The 20,785-nt window shown below is 42.8% G+C and overlaps 1 protein-coding gene across 1 annotated transcript in view; it reads right to left on the bottom strand.

Annotated features, from left to right (window-relative positions):
* The window catches only part of TEX15 (testis expressed 15, meiosis and synapsis associated), a 72,248-nt gene extending 51,678 nt beyond the window's left edge, over positions 1–20,570 (bottom strand). The window contains exon 1 of the mRNA XM_055144168.1: positions 20,555–20,570. The gene's annotated coding sequence lies outside the window, so the exon portion shown is untranslated. The remainder of the gene's footprint in view (positions 1–20,554) is intronic.
* Positions 20,571–20,785: the final 215 nt, after the last annotated feature.

Below are 20,785 nucleotides of genomic sequence, written 5' to 3'. Positions count from 1 at the left end.
GTGTGGGGGGAGCTTGCTTTTGTCACTGTGGTGGCTGTATTGTCCAGCGAATGTCCTCTTCTATTCTGTATGCTATTTGATTATTTGTGTAATTCATCCCCCTCCCCTTCTAATAGTGGCCACCACGGCCACACCCAGCAGTAGTCAGTGACTTGGGGGCTGCTCTTCAAAGCACTTTCCACATTCCAGGCCCTGCTCTCCAGAGCCCCATCCTGACTGCTGGATTAGTCAGTTTCTGTGAAGACAGCATTTTTATAAGTGATTTATACTTTGATTTATAAGTGGGTAGCTCATCATAGCTACGTAGAAAATCATGATATTGGGGCTGGAGTGATAGTGCTGCGGGTAGGGCATTTGCCTTGCACACAGCCGACCCAGGTTTGATTCCCAGCATCCTATATGGTCCCCTGAGCACCGCCAGGAGTAATTCCTCAGTGCAGAGCCAGGAGTAAGCCCTGTGCATCACTGGGTGTGACCCAAAAAGCAAGCAAGCAAGCAAGCAAACAAACAAAAAAAGAAAATCATGATATTGTTAAATAAAGAAAATGTAAAAGGAATAAATTTGTGAAAGATACTAAGTGTTCAGATTAACACCTGTGGAGGGAAGTTGACACTTGTGGTGGGGTTGGTGCTAGGACATTACATATCTAAAACTTTATGGTCAATACTCTGTAAATCACTGTTTTTTATTAAACATTTTTTAAAAAATTTAAAAAAGTGATCACATACTAATTCCATATATTTAAGTAACAAAATTTTGAATAAACAGGTATTTGCCCAGAAGTGGGAATCATTTTACTGCCAACTGCTATCCGAATGTTTATATAGCATCATCCATGGGCCATATAATATAGACAAACGGCCATAGGCAGCCAACAAACATCTTATCTGTCCCATCATGGGTCAGGGACAGATTCCATAATGTCACAGGTCATTTAGCACCCAGGCCTCCCCCACCCATTAAAAAACATGAACAAAGTTTCTTAAAGTGTACATGGAAAGGGATTGTTTTTGGACTATACTTATTTGTCCATTATAAAGCTCTGTAGAATAACACCTGTTTGTGCAATGATGTTATATTAAACTCACAGAATTCATTTAAAAGAGTGCCCGTAGGAGGAGGATTGGAAGCTGACCCCAGATGCTGGGGGAGAAGGCAGCTGGGATAGAGAAGGACCTCCACGACAAAGATAGTTGGAAATGATCACTCTGGATAAGAACTGTGAGTTGATGGGAGATGTGTGCTGAAAGTAGATAAAGGACCAAACAGGATGGCCTCTCAGTATCTGTACTGCAAACCATAATGCCCCAAAGCGGAGAGTAAGAAGGAAATTGTCTGCCCTAGAGGCAGGGGGAGGGGATAATGGGGACATTGGTGGTGGGAAAGGTAGACTGGTGGAAGGATGGGAGTTCAATCACTGTAAGACTGAAACTCAATCATGTAAGCTTTGTATCTGTATCCCACGGTGATTCCATTAAAATAATAATAATAATAATAATAATAATAATAATAATAATAATAATAATAATAAAAGAACTAAAAACAGGTAAAGGACTGCCCTGAGGAGGAGGTGACTGGACAAGAGGAGAGGGGGGAAGTGGGGAGAGAGAGAGTGGGGTGGGAGAGAGGAGGGGAGAGAGAGAAGGAGGGGGGAGAGGGAGAAGGGGAGGGAGAAGGGGGAGGGGGAGAAAGGGGGGTGGGGAGAGAAAAACCGTGAGAGGGGGGAGGGAGAGGAGGAGGGAGGGAAAGGGGAATGGGGGAGAGAGACACAGAGAGGGAGGGAAGGAGGGAGAGAGAGAGAGAGTGAGAGAGAGTGAAAACAAGAGAGAGAAAACAAGAGAGAGAGAGAAAACAAGAGAGAGAGAGCACCATAGCTGCCAGAGATAGGCTGGGGGTGGTGTTGAGAGGGAAGCTGGGGCCAGTGATGGTGTGGAATGTACACAGTGGAGGGGTGGGTGTTGGAACACTGCCCGGAATCCAACCCTGAGCAGTGCTGTGACTGTGTCTCAGTGACTGAGAGGCCCAGGCCACAGAGATGACATGGAGGTCCAGCCCCATTCTTGCATGTGGCTGCTTCCCCGAATTCTGAGTCAAGTCCCAGCACTCCAGTGCCCTCTTCCCCACCCGCTGCCCGGGTTACAGCCCCTGAACACTGCTGGGTATAACCCACAAGGTAAAACAAAACAAAATAAAAATAATCCAAGAATGCCTGAAGTCTTGCAGCCTACAATGCTCTGGCCGAGGCTTTGTGTGCAGGAAGCCCAGGTCTGACACCAACACCACTGGCAGTCAACTTTATTATTATTATTTTTTAAAATTTTTATTTATTAATTCACCATGAGATACAGTAACAAAAATTTCATGTTTGCCCTTCGATCATACGGTCATCCAACACCCACCCCTTCACCAGTGCATATTTTCCACCACCAAAATCCCCAGTATTCCCCCCCCCCTTTCCATACCTCCCCCTGCTGGTGTGGCAGACAATTTGCAATTCTACTTTCTCTACTCTAGTTACCTTCAATATTTCTGGACCAGTCCTACCTCCCCTGATATCGGCAGTGACCTTTAAACACTGTGCTAGAAGTACCGGGAAGAGACGGACTGGAATGCTTTTAAATGGAAGAAAAGCAAGCGTATTCTCATAAGAAGGAACTACCAATGGTCAAAATAAACACAGTAGATCCACAATGAATCTTGAAAACATGAAGCTGCCAAATCTTCCGGCTGGCTAACGCTCTCGGACAGGCCCCACTCAGCCTGAGGGCACAGCCAGCTCCACAACGGCCCTCAGAGAGCTACCAAGCACCAGGGCAGTCAGTCCCCATAGCTCCTTGGAGACATCTATAAGTCCACTGTACAGTTAGCCCAGCAGGACCACAGCAAATCTGACAGGAAAGTTGCACAGAAGACCACCAAGCTCAATGAGTGAAAACTAACACAGTAAGAGTAACACATCTTATTTTCTCTCTCTCTTTCTCTCCCTCCCTCCCTCCCCACCCCTGCCATGAATTGGCTGGCACCCACCAGCCCAGTAAATCCTCAATGACTCCAGTATCACCACTGTGAGCTCCAACAATGATCACAAGTTGACTGAGCTAAGTTTTCATAATTCTATCTGCCTTTATGTTGTAACAATCTTAAGTAATTCACTCACTGCTGAGAGGGCAGGTAGCTGGGGGGAAGGTCACAATGCTGGAGGGATTGGGATTGGAACAACTGTATGCCTGAAACAACTGTATTGTGAAGAACTTGATAAATCATAGTGCTATAAATTTTTGTAAATAAATAAAAATTCATCAGAGGACACAAAACAAATCCAGCAGAAAACAGCAAAATTTCATTCCTAATGAAAGTTTGGATTATTGATGATTTCCTTTCTACTTTGTTTCTAGCTGGTTCAGAGGGATGGAGTTAAAGGCGGGGTAAGCACACTGGTTGATTTCAGATGTTACACATGCTTCTGTTGTACCAGAGTTCTCTTAATCAAGCACACGGAGAGCTGTGCCCGGTGACAGGAGATCTTTATTTACACTGCGGGCAGCTGGGCCTGAGGTAGACAAGCGCCAGAAGCTGTTGGCCAGGAAATCGGGATCCAAGACTTTGGTCACACCCGGCTGTACTCAGGTCTTACTTCTGGCTCTGTGCTCAGGTATTACTCCTGAGCGAAGCTTGGACGACCATATGGGATGCCAAGGATGGAACCTGGCTTGGACCAGGCAAGGCAAGTGCCCCACTGGCTGTACTACTCTGTGGCCCAAGAGCATTTCTATAGAGCATCGGCTATACTATGGCATCAAGGACAGCAGTGGCATTAGGGCTCAAGGGCAGCAGGAATGTAAGATGGGGGTTTACAATCAAGGGAAGGTGGGCAAGGTCATTTATAGCAACAAACGAAGAGTTCCCTGCAATCAGAAGGCGGTGGTGTTGGGTGGTCTTCTGGTTTTGCAGTTAATAGCATGTGCGAGTAAATTATGAACCACACCATTACATTTTCATTTCTAGATTAGCAAGATGGACAGACGACTAATGACTATGAATGAGTCTAGTGAAAAGTCAACACATCTACTTTTCTCAAGACATCTAGTTTTCCAGGAATTGATGCCAAGTGTGCTCTGCAATTTGTCTCCCCGCAACCCTGCTGGGGACCAGGCATTCTTTTTTCTTTCTTCTGCTTTTTGGGTCACACCTGGCGATGCACAGGGGTTACTCCTGGCTCTGCACTCAGGAATTACTCCTGGCGGTGCTCAGGGTACAATATGGGATGCTGGGAATCGAACCTGGGTTGGCCGCAAGCAAGGCAAACGCCCTACCTGCTGTGCTATCACTCCAGCCCCTGGGGACCAGGCATTCTTGCAGAGTTCATAACTGTCAATCAGTTTCTAAAAATCTTCTTTAATTAAAATAAGAGAAAGAAAACGGGGCCAAGAAGATAATACAGTGGACAGGGCGCTTGCTGTGCACACTGCTGACCCAGGTTCAATCCTCAGCATCCTGTCTGGTCCCCTGAACACTGCCAGGAGTAAATCCTGAGTGCAGAGCCAGAGAAACTCCTGAGCACTGACAGTCACAAACACAACAACAACAAAAAAGAAAACAAACTTACATTGTGACAAATTTTTTTGGTTCTGTGCTACATCCAGTGATGCTCAGGAATTACTCCTGGCAGTGCTCGGGGGATTGTATGGGATGCCGGGAATTGAACCCAGGTCAGCCATGTGCAAGGCAAATGTCCTATTTTCTGTACTATTTCTCCACCCTGGAAAATTGGCTAGGAACCTCCCCAAAACCTTAGAAAAATAACTAAGATTGGGGCCGGAGCGATAGTACAGCAGGTAGGGCGTTTGCCTTGCATGCGGCCGACCTGGGTTCGATCCCCAGCATCCCATATGGTCCCCCAAGCACCACCAGGAGTAATTCCTGAGTGCAAAGCCAGGAGTAACCCCTGAGCATTGCTGGGTGTGACCCAAAAAGCAAAAAAAAACAAAAAAACAAAACTAAGATTAAGAGAAAAACGACAAATTTAAGACAATTATCCACATAATAGTTTTATTAATATTAAATATAATATTAAGTTAATATTAAGTTTATTAATAAAAAATTTCATATGGAAGAATAAATGTTTAACAATCACCCTCCTCACTGTTATTAGAATTTAATACAATTGAAAGTATGCATTATCCCAGGAAATTATGATAGCAGGGTTAGAAGAGAGTTCAGAGATACATCTCTCACATTTTGGGGTGGGGTTCTGTGCCACACTCAGCACTGCTTGGAGACTACTCTCAGTTCTGTGCTCAGGGTTTTCCTGGCAATGCTAGGCGACCATGCTGGGGACAGAACTCGGCTCAACCATATGCAAGGCCTGTTCACAGTAGCCAGAATCTGGAAACAACACGAGTGCCTGAGATCAGACGACTGGTTAAAGAAACTCTGGTACATCTACACAACGGAATACTATGCAGCTGTTAGGAAACATGAAGTCATAAAATTTGCTTATAAGTGGATGGTCATGAAGAGTATCATGCTGAGTGAAATGAGTCAGAAAGAGGGACAGACATAGAAGGACTGCACTCATTTGTGGAATATAAAATAACATAAGACTGACACAGTAGACACAAGGGCCAGGAAGTTTGCTCCACAGTTGGAAGCCTGCCTCATGAGCTGGGGGAGAAGGCAGCTAGAATAGAGAAGGGATCATTAAGTCAATGATGATTGGAGGGATCATTTGGGATAGGAGATGTGTGCTGAAAGTAGATAAAGGACCAAAAGTGATAGCCTCTCAGTATCTGTATTGCAAACCATAATGCCCCAAAGTAGAGAGAGTGTGTGGGGGAAACTGCCATAGAGGTGGAGGGGGGAAGGGTGGGGCGGGGGGTACTAGGGACATTGGTGGTGGAAAACGTGCACTGGTGGAAGGATGGGTGTTTGATCATTGTGACTGAAACCCAGACATGAAGGCTTTGTAACTCTATCTTATGGTGATTAAATAAAAACAAAATAAAACAAAACAAAAAACCATATGCAAGGCAAGCACCTGTGCTATCTCTCAGATCCTATCTAGAAAAATATTAAAAAGATGTCCCTCTGCAACTAGTTAGGAAAGAGACATCTTATTCATTAAACGGTACTAACTTAAATGGTGGTGTATTTGGAGAAAAAAAACAGATTTTTAACAGATAACATAATGTAAATTATGTTCCAGCTGTGTGACGTGCATGCTGGGGGTACATGCAACACCAGGGACAAAATTCAGGGATCTGCACTAGTATGCACCATCTGCAGGATCTCTCCCACCCTCCAAGGGGTTTATGAACTGTATGACGGGAAGATAAATGGCTCAGATGAAAATGGCTCATATTCATACTTTACATAAAATTTTTTTTTTCAATAGATACCTCTGGATTAGGATGGGAAACAGAACCAGTATAGTTAAACAATGCATTGTTTCTCCCAGACCGAAATCTCAAAAACAAATTTTGAATTTTGTTGAAAGGGCAGAAAATGCTCCTAAGCAGAATAAATAAAATCCACCTGGTCATTATTAGTAAATCCATCTGTTGCTTGTGAAAGAAGCTGTTGACTTCTACTGGCTCACCAGCCTGGAGAGCAGCATCTAGATTTTCTTTTCCTTTTAGTGATTTCAGATTCAACATCTATGAAGTCAGGATAGCATGGTATATTTCCCAAGAAATAAATTTATAGGTTAAAAGATTTACAAGCCAGCCTTTGAACTGCTGGGTTTTTTTTGGGGGGGGGGACGGTGTTGGGGAAGGGGGTTTGGGCCACACCATGCAGTACTCAGGGAATACTTCCAGTTCAGTAGACAGTGTGGTGCCGGCAAGCTTACCAGCTAACCTTTCGACAGTTTAAAAAATTTTTTTTGAATCACAGTGGCATACAGTTACAAAGTTGTTCATGATTGGGTTTCAGTCATACAATGTTCCAACACCTTCCCTTCACCAGTGCACATTTCCCACCACCAATGTTCCCAGTTTCCCTCCTGCACCTGCCTGCCTCTATGGCAGACACTTGACCTCTCTCTTTCTCTCTCACACACATCTTTGGGTTGTTTGTCACATATGAACACATACATCTATAGAAAACTCATTATGATTAAAGATTCAAAGAGTTTTAGCCTTAGTTATTTCTCATGTTCTTTAACTCTGTTTTGGGCTACCGGTTGCTTGGAGCTTGGGAGGAAAAAAGAGGTATCTGCAATGCTTAAATGTATCATTTTATCACTGTCATCCTATTGTTCGTGGTTTTACTTGAGCGTGTGCCAGTCATGTCTCCATTCGTCCCAGCCCTGAGATTTTAGCAGCCTCTCCTTTAGTGATTTCAGATTCAACATCTATGAAGTCAGGATAGCATGGTACATTTCCTACTCATCTTTCCCAATGGCTTGAGGCTCTTTCAGGGTCAAAGGAATGAGACCTATTGTTACTGTTTTTGGATATGGAACAAAGATAGTAAAAAAGCCTCTTTTTAAATATGTTCCCACTCCTCTTACATACAGAAGAGTACAACTTACTAAATAAAAAAATGTTCCTAGGGATCAAGGATTCGGGCCAACAAGCACTTGCACACTTGCATTTAGACTGTGGGCCCTGGCTTCAAATCCTTGCACTGCACGGTTCCCCCGAGCACTCTGGTGTGGCCCCACTATTTCCAAATTATTTCCATCATCCTCAAAGAAAGGGATCACAAAAGGGCCAGGGGGTAACTCAAGTGGAAGAACAGAAGCTCAATATGTGCAAGACTCTAAATTCAATTCAGCTGAGCCTCTAAGTGTAGCTGGGTATAGCTCTGCTAGCCCCCCAGCCCACTACCCAAACACTCCTGAAAAAATTAACAGAAAACTGGAAACAAATAGCTATGGAGGCTCATGAGCAGTACTGTTATGCCTTAAATGTATTAGTAGGATCATCAGGACACCCTTATCATTTTCTTTCCATCCATCTGTGTCCTGCCAATCTCAGAATCTTTCCGAGAGAGCACCATGTGGAGATGATCCAATCCTTGGGTGAGACAAGCCCTTGCTGAGCCTGGCTTCCCTGGAGGCTGTTATGTGAACCAGAGTCAAGGGTTTAGGGCAGCAATCCAGCCACTTCAGCAGCTAGCTGTACTTAGAACCAGAAAATAATCAGATTGAGGGGGAAAAGCAACAAAGCCACCAACAAATGGCTCTGCTCCGTTGGTATTTTAGCTTTTTATTTTGCTTTTTGGGTCATACCTGGCGTTGCACAGGGGTTACTCCTGACTCATGCACTCAGAAATTACTCCTTGCAGTGCTCAGGGGACCATATGGGATGCTGGGAATCGAACCCAGGTTGGCTGTGTGCAAGACAAATGCCCTACATGCTGTGTATTTTAGTTAGCTTTAAAAAAGATTTGTAGCACTGTCGTCCCATTGTCCATCGATTTTGCTCGAGTGGGCACCAGAGGAATCAAACTTGGGTCAGCCGCATGCAAGGCAAATGCCCTACCCGCTGTGTTATAGCTTCGGTCCTTTAAAAGATTCAGTTTGCTGAAGAGATGTGAGGGGCGGGGGAAGGGAGTCTGTGAGACACTGGCGGAAGTGCCAGCACTAGGGTGGGGGTGTTGTTGGAATACTGAACACAGGGAATGCTTTCAGTAACAATACTGTAATCAGAGTGCCTACGCAAAAAAAAAAGAATAAGATAAAGAAAGAAACCTGAAGGTCGTTTAAAGAACAGCGAACACTTTCCTTTGTCCCAAACTTCCTAAAAACATATCCTATGTGCTTCCGAAAATCAGTACCTTTATTTTAACTATCCCCCAGAAAGAATTATCAAGAGAAAGTAACATACGTTAGTCTGCATTGTAGTTCTAAACTCCTAGAAATTTATTTAGTTTTTTTTTTTTCTTTTTTGGTCATACCCAGCAATGCACAGGGCTCACTCCTGGCTCATGCACTCAGGAATCACCCCTGGCGGTGCTCAGGGGACCATATGGGATGCTGGGATTTGAACCCGGGTTGGCCGCATGCAAGGCAAACGCCCTACCCGCTGTGCTATCACTCCAGCCCCACTCCTAGAAATTTATTAAGACTGTACTGACTTGAACAATTTAGGGGGAAAGAACATCTTAGAACCTTAGGTGAAAGTGGTAATATATTTATGAAATGTTACCAACTTTCAGATAAAAATCTGAGGGCTGCCAAGTAACATCTTAGGAACTCAGATGTGTTTCTGAAGACTTTCCTATGATGAAAAAAGCAAAATTTTCCCTAACTGTAGAAGAGTCTAGAACTGGACACAGGAGTGATCCCTGGGCCTAGAGTCAAGATAAGTCCTTGAACACAGCATAGTGTGGCCCCCAAACAGACAGACAAAATCCTAGTGGGGAGAGAGGGGGTTTGGGAAGGGCCAGAGGGGGAGGACAGCAGGCAGGATGCTAACCACACACCCTATAATCCCCTGACCTCCACCGGGGGTCATCCCTGAGCACAGCTGGCTGTAGCCCCAAAACCAAAACAAATGAATAAAAAAACTTAAGGGGAAAGAAACTAAAATTCTCAGACTCAGTCACAAGCAGTGGTGAGTCACCTGGCAGAGAACTCATCTTTTAGCTCAATGATTCCGTTTCTCACTTTTCTTCCAAACTGCCTTGAAGAAGCTGGTTTGGAAATCAGAGACTAAGGCCAAGGGCAGGGGCAAGGGGAAGGAGGGTCAGTCACCTGCATCCAATCCTCTAATGAAGTGTCACTGCCAGTGAGACAGAAAGACATCAAAGTTGCGAATATAAAGAAATAATTACGAGGAAGTATAGTCTCCCACTCTCAGTAAAATGAATGAAAAAACTGGGATTAAAAAATGAGATGCAGGCTGAGAATACAGTTCAGAGGTAATGCACAGGTTTCACATATCTGAGGCTCCGAGTTCAAGCCGTAGCATTGCAAAAAAAGCAAAAACCCCCAAAAACCCACAAAACAAACAAACAAACAAAAATCAGAACTGGAGCAACAGGTTTGATCCCCACTACTGTATATGGCTCCCTGAGCACCAGCAGGAGTGATCCCTGAGTGCAGAGCCATGAGAAAGTCCTGAGCACTGCTGGGTTTGCCCCCAAAGCCAACCCCCCCCCCAAAAAAAAGAAAGAAAAAAACCTCCCAAACTGAGAAGGAATTCAAAAGTGGTGTTACCTTTCCCACTTTTCAACAAGCTGATATATTTGAGAAAACATATATATATATATATATATATATACACACACACATATATATGTATATATATTTATAGCTTTTTGGGCCACACCCAGCAATGCTCAGGGGTTATTCCTGGTTTTGCACTCAGGAATTACTCCTGGCGGTGCTCAGAGGACCATATGGGATACTGGAATCGAACCCGGGTTGGTCACATGCAAGGCAAACGCTCTACCCACTGCGCTATTGAACCAGTCATTAGTGGTTCTCAAATTGTGGTATTTGGCCAACAGTAAGTATATGGAAACATGACAACAATGCAATGCAATTTCCCCCCCCCTTAATCTTTGACACACTTAGTGGTGTTCAGTGGCATGTTGTGGAGTGTTACTTCTGGCTCTAAATTCAGGGATTATCCTGGCTCAGGGGACCATAGGCAGCATGGGGATTAAACCTGGGCTGGCCACATGGCAGGCAACTACTTTAACCTTATATCTCTGTTTGCAATGCAAATATTAGGGTCCCATCCTAGACCTACTAAATCAGAAAAGGTAGGGGCTGGGCTGGGCAATCTGTGGCCTAACTAGTTCTCTTCCTGTTCCTGAAGCCTGAGACACACTGATTCTGAGAGAATTCAGAGAGAAGCATCCAGGGTGATGGAAAATCTCCCCAACTCTTTCAATTGTAAAGAATAAAGTTTTGCCTAGGTGGGAAGGGAAACGAGACAGATGTTCACTGAATAAGTATTTTCTCATTAAATTTATCTGCTAAAATAATTTAATATCTTAATTTAATATCAAATACAATGGTTGAATTTGCATTGAGTTGTAACCACAATTTATGTTTTAATTCAAATGTCAAGATTTAACAAGTGACACTGCTACAAAACAAACTTTTTGATCAATTGAAAACAATTTGGTTTTGGGTAATTATTTTTTGGGTAATATCAAGTGATGCCCAGGGGTTATTCTTGGCTCTGCGCTAAGGAATTACTCCTGGCAATGCTCAGGGGATCATATGAGGTGCTGTGGACCAAACCCAGGTCAGGAGCATACAGGGCAAGCGCCTTACTTGCCGTGCTATTTCTCCAGCCCCAACTCTTTGCTCAATTTTAAAAAGAATATTAACCAACAACTTGTTCCAAGTCATTCAGTGAGAAGGAAAAACAATTTTACTTGGGTATCATTCAGTTTAAATATTAATAATAAAATTGCATATTTTTGGTGTGCATCTGGAAAAATGTTATTTCTAATGACACAATAGACAAAGAAACAATAATAAAACATAACTCATCCCTGATGACCTAGTGTTAGCAATTCTCAAATTTTCACATCTCAGAAAGACTAAGAGGACTTTTAAAAACCTAAGATGACAGAGTAACAATTCCAGTTTCCATGCAGTATGTCAGAGATTAAAAACCACAAATTTTAATTTCTAATAAATCCCCAGAGTCACCTGCCCCCACACCTGGCTATATTCACCGGGGCTCCTTTCAGGGGGGCAGGTTGGTTTCCCTCCCCGCCCCAAGCAGAGCCCCGGCAGCTGAAGACCTCCAGAACCCAGCCACAGTCATGCTCAAGGCCCCTCTCCACGCACTTGGATGAGACTCACGCATGAAGAAACCGGCAGAGGAACCCAGGTGTGTGGGACCTGGGGCTGAGATCTCCAAGGCTGCTCGGATTGGGACTGGGTCTCCTCCACCCAGATCCCCCGTTTTCCATTAGCTTGGCAGCCACACCCACAAACTGCCCCTGGTGCTGTGTAATTCCATGAATGGCCAGATCCAGAGACTATAAAACAAAGCTCCTGAAAGCTCATTGTCCAGTTCTCCCTCTCGGAGAACCCAGCAAGCTACCGAGACTTTTCCTGCCTGCATGGCAGAGCCTGGCAAGCTCTCCGTGGCATATTCACATGCCAAAAACAGTAACAATACTGGGTCTCATTCCCCTGACCCTGAAATAGCCTCCATGCGGCACTGTTGGGAAGGACGAGTAAAGAGAGGCTTCTAAAATCTCAGGGCTAGGATGAATGGAGATGGTACTGGGCCTGCTTGAGCAAATCAACGATAAACAGGTGACAGTGATACAGTGAATAACCCCCCGATGATGCTAATGGTCCAGGGCCCACAATTTAAGAGCTGCCTATCTAGATACTGGGGACAACTCAAGGCAAAAAGATCCAAAAATATCCAAAAAGATATATCAAGATTTATCCACTTCTGTTTACTGCAGAGATTTGATCTACTTAAGCAAAAAAGAATAAGTGGGGAGAGATTTTTTTTGGTAGGGGCCATACCTAACTGTGCTCATGGCTTCTCCTGGCTCTGTGCTAGGAGATCACTTCTGGTGGGCTTGGGGGCCACGTGGGATTGAATGCAGGTTTCAAGGGAAGCTACCTGCTGTGCTAGCCCTCTCGCCTCCAACAAAGATTTTAAATGATGTGGTTTAACGATATTTTATCACAATATACCATGCTCCATTTTCTAGGTTGAACCAATCATCCTCCAATATGAGTTATTTCATAAAGTAGAAGTAAAAGAAAACTAGTGGTCAAAAGTTTCCATGATTTTGTGGTGATTAAAGTTCTCACTTTATTAAAAATCTCTGGTTCTATCTGCACAGCTTTCTCTGAAAAATTGGGGCAGACTCTCCATCTAGGCCCAAGGAGGATCCTATTTCTAATTACCCCCAGTCAAATGAGAGTAAAGTTAAACGTAATTTACACCACGTAAAGACTCTCCCTGGAGTTTAGGCAGCGGCCAAGACTACTCCAGCCCAGCTGCTTCTCACCGGTGAGTAATTAAAGTTAAGGGCTCCCAAGGGTTAGAACCCCCTGCGGCCTTCTCCCCTTTGGAGTCTAGAAGCTTTGGCAAAAATAGATCAGGTTCCACAATGCGGCCAAGGTCATGCAAACTACAGAGAAAGGAGAGAAAACAGCTCAACTCTCAGCTTGGGCATTACTTCTTAAATGCCTCAACTCTGACTGGGTTTAACAAATCCAAATGCCACTACTACGAAGTTAACTAGTGAAGTGAACCTGCCAACTGTCCCACCACAAGGAAGATCTGCAGGTCGGCCCCCCCATCCACCTTCTTTCAAAACAAGATGGTCACAAGAGTGTGACGGTTCCTACTAGTGAGCACAACCATCATATTCCTTGGTTATTGCAATGAAAAAAAACAGGGACAAGTAAATTAAAATAGCAAGAAGGTCAGTTTATAGCCATAATGTCTCTTCACAGCCACTTCTTATTCTTCCTTGGGCACACATAAATATGATACGCCTGGCCAAAGTCCCTGGGAACTGGGTGTGTTGCTAAAACGGTATGAAAAATATGGGGGTTAATTATGCTAGCAGTCTTTGAAAGAGAAGGAATAGAGCAATCAATATATCCCCAAACTGAGTGCATTCTTTACTCAGCAGATGGAAATTAAGGTGCAAAAGTAGTCAGGGAATTATTGAAAGGTACAGGGATAAGATTAGTAGCTAATCTATTATGGCTATGAGACTTTTTAAAATACTTCAGGGAATACAAAGGAATACTCAGATGATTCAAGATAATGACACAATTTCCAAGGGAATTAAAAATTATAAAACTACTGAAAGAGAAAGAATAATAAAAACACCCTATTTAAATTCTTGTATAACATTTTCCCCTTTACTCAACAATGTTATCTCTAAAATTGGTCATCTTTAAAAATCTACACAATCCATTTTTATTAATATAGGAACAACTAATTATACAAAGTAAAAAAATGAGACATGGCTTGACAAATTTCTTAGTAGGACTGAATCCACACTGTATCAACCTATTTCTGCTGTATTAGACTGTCTTCTAGTTGAAACTCAATATTCCTGGATTGGTTTCTAATGTGAATGAATGATTCATTAAATAATTGATGCTATTAAAGATTTTTTTCTCACTTAAAATATTATCTTCATGTTTTGATCTAAAAAGTTGAACAGTAATTTGATTTTCTCTAAATCTTAATATGGAAAACACAGTCACTGATCATTCAACTGTTATGGTCTGCTGAATCTAAAATATGACTTAACCAGAAAGGTACAAAAACATTTGTACTGAGAGGACATAGTGTTTGGTCCTTTGTCTACTTTCAGCACACATCTTTAAAGATAACATTTTTAAAAGATAACTATTTAATAATAGGTTATCTATATTTGCAATGGCCCATGAAATAGTAACACATGATTATAGCTCCTGAAAAGTTTAAATAAACACCCTTCTTATAAAAGCAGAAAAAAGATCTATTTTTCTGCATTAAAATTTGACTAAATCACAGAATAGGTGGTTTCTTTTCAGATTTACTTCTTTGTTTTTTATTTAAGGTCCAGGATTGAGTGCAGGGCCTAACGAGTGTCACTGCGGAGCCAGAGGCCTGGCTCTAAACTTAAATCTGAAAAGGAAACAAACTAGCAACCAATCACCCAATCTTTCCTACCAGCAAGTTAAGAATGTACATTCTCGAAGTTCTCCTGTCAAGAGTGGACTTCCACAAAATATTTGCATACTTCTATATTTACATATTTTAATATTCCTAACACCACTTTCACTATAAGATTCCACCTGGTGTTAATAACCATTAGGGTTCTTTAAAAAATCCCACGGAGGTAGTTCAATCTTTATGAAATAAACCTGGGGGGAGGATTCCATCAACAAGAAGGACCTGGAGCTTTAAGGACTTAAAACACTTCAAGACGTAAGGACTTAAGCTCTAGAGATGGCTCAGAGAGCTGGAAGGCACGAGGCCAGCACCACATGGTCTCCCAAGCACTACACCAGGAGTAGCCTTGCCCACCACTAGATATGGCCCCTAAACAAAAAACTTCAAGGAAACATGTAGGCAAAATCTGATTAGCAAGTCACCAGGGGAAAATTAAGTAGAATCCTGGTTATAATACTCTAGACGAAGAAATTAACTTCAACCATTTTTCTGTTTTGGCTGGTTTGTTCTCGGTCTTCCCAGCTGGGGTGAGGGCCAGGAGGTCTACACCAAGCCGTGCATGGGAGGTCATGAAGCGCCAGGGATCGAACCCAGGCAGGCCCTTGTGTGCACGACCCCCAGGCCAGTCCTCCAAGCCCTCACCTCCCCGGTCTCACAGTCGATGTCCTTGACTTTCGTAATGCTATTCCTTTGGACTACAGAAATTAAGTCAAGCTTTCGGATAGTCACATTAAATAGAAGGTAACCAAAGAATTAGTTCCCATTAGCTGTTTTTCAGACTCAACAAACTGGCAGCAAGTAGTTTCCCCTAAAAGTCAGCATGAGTTAATGCAGGAGAGAGTTTGGCTTAAGGAAAGAGCCTGGTCAGGTTCCCAGCACCACAAGGTCCCCTGACACTGCTAAGGAGTGACCCCAGCCCTTCCAGGTATGCCCCCACCCCCCCGACAAATTAGTGTAAGTAAAGATAATTTTGGGATCTTTTTTGTTTTTGACTATTCCCATCCACTTCCCAGACTATTTATTTTTTATTGAATCACTGTGAGATACATTTACAAAGTTTTCACGATTCATTTTTCAGTCATACAATGATCGAACACCCATCCCTCCACCAGTGTACCTTTCCCACCACCAGTGTCCCCAGTATCCCTCCCACCATCCCACCCCATCCCACCCCATTCCCTGCATCTGTGGCAAGCACCTTCCTTCTTACTCTCTACTTTGGGGCATATGGTTTACAATACAGATACTGAGAAGACATAGTGTTTGGTCCTTTGTCTACTTTCAGCACACGTCTTCCATCCTGAGCGATCCCTTCAACCATCACTGACTTAGTGGTCCCTTCTCTATCCCAGCTGCCTTCTCCCCTAGCGCATGAGACAGGCTTCCAGCCATAGACCAATACTCCTGACTCTTATCTCTACTGTCCTCAGGTGTCAGTCTCATGTTATGTTATTTTATATTCCACAAATGAGTGCAGTCATTCTATGTCTGTCCTTTTCTTTCTGATTCATTTCATTTAGTATGATACTCTCCATGCCCAGACTATTTTAAAAAAGAAAATTATTTGGCTTTCGCAAACATAATCAGATATAAATGTTTAGTGACAGTTTGGTAAAGTCAGATGACCAGATTCTAAATCCTGTTTTAGGTTATGCTAACCGCAATTTTGGATCAGTTATCTCTCTTTCTATATGAAATCAGGAAAATGAACAAATATCCACTTAACAAGATAATTCAGTTAATCAACACCCTCTCCTGTTTCATTCATTTACTCAATTTATAGTTTTCACAAGTTACTAGTGCATGTTTAATCATATAAAGAGGTGTAATTTTGTAAGTCCTTATATGTTAATGTTAATCATTCAACATTTCTCTATTCTTTCCTTTAAATACTTATGACCAGTTACTGACCTGTGAGGGCCCATTCTGTTTTTAGCCTTAAGGCAAAACAATACCAAAAAAAAAAAAAGACAACAATATAAAGAGCTCGAATTAGTATGGGCAAAATAACTTAGATGTACAGGGATAATTTGAAAGAAATAAAGTTCAGAGTTTATTGGAAAGAAATGGGCTTGAAAGACACGAAAACACACTTGTTCTGTTTTGTGGCAAGGACCATGGTGCTGGGAATGAAATCTGGGCTCATCTTCTAAGCAGAACTTTAATACTGCGCTACATTTGCCCAGCCCTGCAAAAATGGGGTTTGTAAGGAGACACAGTACAGTGGGTAGGGCACTTGCCTTCCTCGGACTAACACAGGTTCAATCCTTGGCATCGCATATATGCCCCCAAGCACTGCCAGAAGTAATTCCTAGATGCAAAGCCTGGAGTTAACCCTGAGCATTACTGAATGTGCCCCCCCAACCCCCAAAAGAGGCTTTTGTAGAGAAAAATGAAGATAGGTTTGTTCTGCTGTTCGCTGAAGTTCTTTTTATGCCCTAGCTAAATAAGATTTCATACAAAACACACCACATAGAATGTAAAGGATATAAAACCTTATGAAGAGTATCATCTGGGCTGAAAGCCCCATGACCATCACAGAATGTAATTCTACTGCAAAGACTTGGTTGCTTTTTAAAAAGCTCTGCTCCTTCCTTATTTGTTATATTAAATTTTGTGGTAATGTTTTCATCTATTAGGAAATCTCTACAGACAATTCACCTTTTGATGGATTAGAAACTTAGCAGAAACTTCCTACTAAGACTGATGTTAAAATGTTTAATGAACTCAGTGTGACTTTCTAAAGAAGACTTCATTTGCAAACCCCAGAGCAAAGACCACCTAATCAGAAAGAAGACCTGGCAATGCGTGAAGTGTCAGTGTAGATTTGAGTCCTAACTTTGCTATTATTTAGCTCTTTTTCAGTTTGTAAAATTAAAAAAGATATGATTTTTTAAAAAGCCTTCCAGCAAGTAATTTCCAGTTAAAAACCTCTGGCTAGAGAATTACAACAGTTCTTGGTTCTTACTGATTTTAATATAAAATTTCATTCTCATTCTCTCTCTCTCTCTCTTCTCTCTCTTATTTCCTTTGATTTTCTGGTCACCTTGTAAACATACTAGGGCTAATAAGACTATGTTTATGAAAGTGTAAAAGTTTTATCTTCATTGACAAAAGGAAATTATTTCCCCACTTAACGTGTGTGACCTAGTTTTAAGTTTATCGCCTCTCAAGACAGAAATTCAGTGATTTTTTTTTCCTGTACAACTATGGTTCTCAAAATCTTCAGTGCATGGTTAGACCTTTTGCAGAAAGCAAAATCAAAATATTTTTTGTTACTAGGACCTAATAAGCACTACCAAAACAAAACGGTTCTGATAAGGATTTAATTGTCCATATTGTCAAAGACACAGTGGAAGCAGGGGCGGCAGCTTTGCCAAAGCCTCAGCTGTTGTAATTAAAGACAGACTCTCAGGAACAGGTATGATTAGTTTCAAAGAGCAATAATTACAAAGGCTTTGCATTATGTGGATTTTACGTTCCAAGGATATAGAGTTGCTACCAGGCTTCAGGGACAATTTAATGGGAAAGTTGCTCATTAAAACAAATATCAAATTTAACTGAATTTTGCTCAGTTTACCGTGCATCCTTTTACCTCACCTTATAAAAAGCCATTTCTGAAAAGTTAATTGCCAAAAATCGAATCCTCTGATTGGTATAACTAGAAAATACAAACTATTACAAAATAAGAGCAAGTCACCCATTAAATACATAACATCAATGATGGAAACATATTCTAGAAACATTTGTTGAATTAAAGAAAAAAATTTCTTTTTGATAAAATAGTAACAAGACATGAATTCTAAAAAGATAAGAGTAACTGGGGCTGGAGCGATAGTACAGTGGGTAGGGCGTTTGCCTTGCACGCGGCCAACCCGGGTTCGATTCCCAGCATCCCATGTGGTCCCCCGAGCACTGCCAGGAGTAACTCCTGAGTGCAGAGCCAGAAGTAACCCCTGTGCATCGCCAGATGTGACCCAAAAAGAAAAAAAAGTAAGATTAACTGGAAAACTAATTTCAACTGTGAAACACAGATTTTCAAGATTAACAAAATTCCATCAGTTCCTACAGTATAGATATGCAGGAGCTACAAATTTCTACACTTGATCTTAGCCAAAAGGCCAAGAATCAATGAGGAGCTACAAATTTCTTAAATAATATTTAAGGGATAAAGATTTCTTTTTTTTTTAAAGAATAAGTAGACCCTTTAGTGGCATGCTGAGTCTAACTCCATGGTGTTCTATGAAGAATGATAGAATGCCCTAGCCACAACATGTGCAATTTACTATTCTTCAAGGTTAGTCATAACTATCAACTGTCAATACAAGAATCTGATGCATCTATGTGTTACACTCAGATAAACTGTATCTGTTATCCCTGGGATGCCAGTCTGTGATGCTGAGTTTAAGAAGGGATTTATTTTGAGGCCTCAAGGTTGTCCTGGGGTAGTTTTTAAGCCACTGGAGTTATCATCTTCAGAGATCATTTTCACCAGGAATCTCAAACAGCAGAAATATCAAGATCACCATGGAATGTGCCAGTGATGCTAGGTTTAAAACTCTCAACCTTGCACTTGCCCACCAAATACTTTAAAGCAACTGAGCCATTTTACAAGTTCACAACTATATATCTAAAGTTCTAGAAACCTGAGTTCAGCAATTCATAACACACCCACATCTAGAAGTTTTGGTTATTTTAAGTATACTTATTAGGTGTTCTCTATCAAGGTAAAATTATTGAGGTAAAATACAAAGTTATACACTCTACATATACAACTATATAAATAAACTATATTCAACTGTAAAAAAAAAAGATTTTTTTTTTGTATCATAATTACATCTTACTGGATGTATATTTTTTTGTATCATAATTACATCTTACTGGTTGTATATTTTTTTTCATTGATAGAATGTCAACTGAATTATACCACTAGTCTCAAACGTACAACATAATGATTTGACATACGCTGATACTGCAATCGGTAAAGATATTTGAACTTAACTATAGTATATATAAATATATAATATACATGAATATAAGATATATATTTTAACTATAAGATATGACCCAATAATATTTCTAAGATAGGAAAGTAACACTAGGTTCTGGAGCAAAAAACTAGAAAAAATAATTATCATGCCGCTCTTTCTACTGGTCAACAACTAACCTCTACAAATATTCTGATTTTTGCCAGTCAGTTCTTCAGTTCTTAAACAGAACACGTGCATGGGTATTCAAGAAGCATAATCATTTTTTCCCAACTTAAAAAATTATTTTTCTCCAAACTTCCGATATATCTATGGTTTAGTATGAGGCTCAGACTTTATCTGGCAATATGGCAAAGGCCGCTGTTCCTTAAGTAAAGACTCTTCAAGACAGCAAGCAGTAATCGAGTTGGTAACACTTGGTACCGGCTCCACACCATCGTCCCCACCGCCCCAAGTGCCAAGTGCACCCTTCTCCCCCCGCCCCCGCAGCAAAGATGCGCTTGGGGTGAAGCCTAAAGCCTTGCCAGCTGCCTGACAGGCACACCTCCTTCCTACCTGGGAACTCGGCGACGCAAACGCACCCCTTCCGTGCCCCCGACAAGCACCTACACTCAAGACCCTCTCAAAGGAAAGCAAACCCTTAATTCAGCGACTCCCAGTTCTGTCTCCCAGTTCTGACACCCCTGAGAGTCCGAGCATCATCACCGCCAGGCGCAAACGACGCGCTTCTGCCTGGGGCTCGACCCGGAGCCGGCCCGTGGGGCCCGGCATGCTCTGAGACCCCCGGCCCCCTGCCCCTCACCCTTAAGGGGGCTCTCCACGCCACGCCCCTCGGGCCGAATCCTCCGAACTAACCGAATAGGCTCAGCCCCCAGCGGGGAGCCCGGGCCCCGCCGCCCGCACCCCTCCCCGCCCCGGCCCGGGAGGCGAGTTACCTGGGCGAAGCGCTCCCGCATCCACCCGGCAACGGCCGCAGCGCCAGGACGCGCGGGCCCCACGGCCCGGGCCCGCAGGAGGCGCGGAGGGGGTCCCGCGGCCCCGCCCAGAGGGGGGCGCGGCCCCGAGAAGCCCCGCCTCGCCGGCCCCGCCCTCGAGCCCCGGCGCCCGGACCCCGGCGCCCCAGGACCGGCGGCGCCCTGTGGGGGCGGCGCCCCGCTGACCCCGGC

This window comes from Sorex araneus, chromosome 1 (assembly GCF_027595985.1).
Source record: "Sorex araneus isolate mSorAra2 chromosome 1, mSorAra2.pri, whole genome shotgun sequence".
Taxonomy (NCBI): Eukaryota; Metazoa; Chordata; class Mammalia; order Eulipotyphla; family Soricidae; genus Sorex; species Sorex araneus.
The sequence above is the reverse complement of the archived record's forward strand: the minus strand, read 5'-3'. Positions and strand labels throughout refer to the sequence as shown.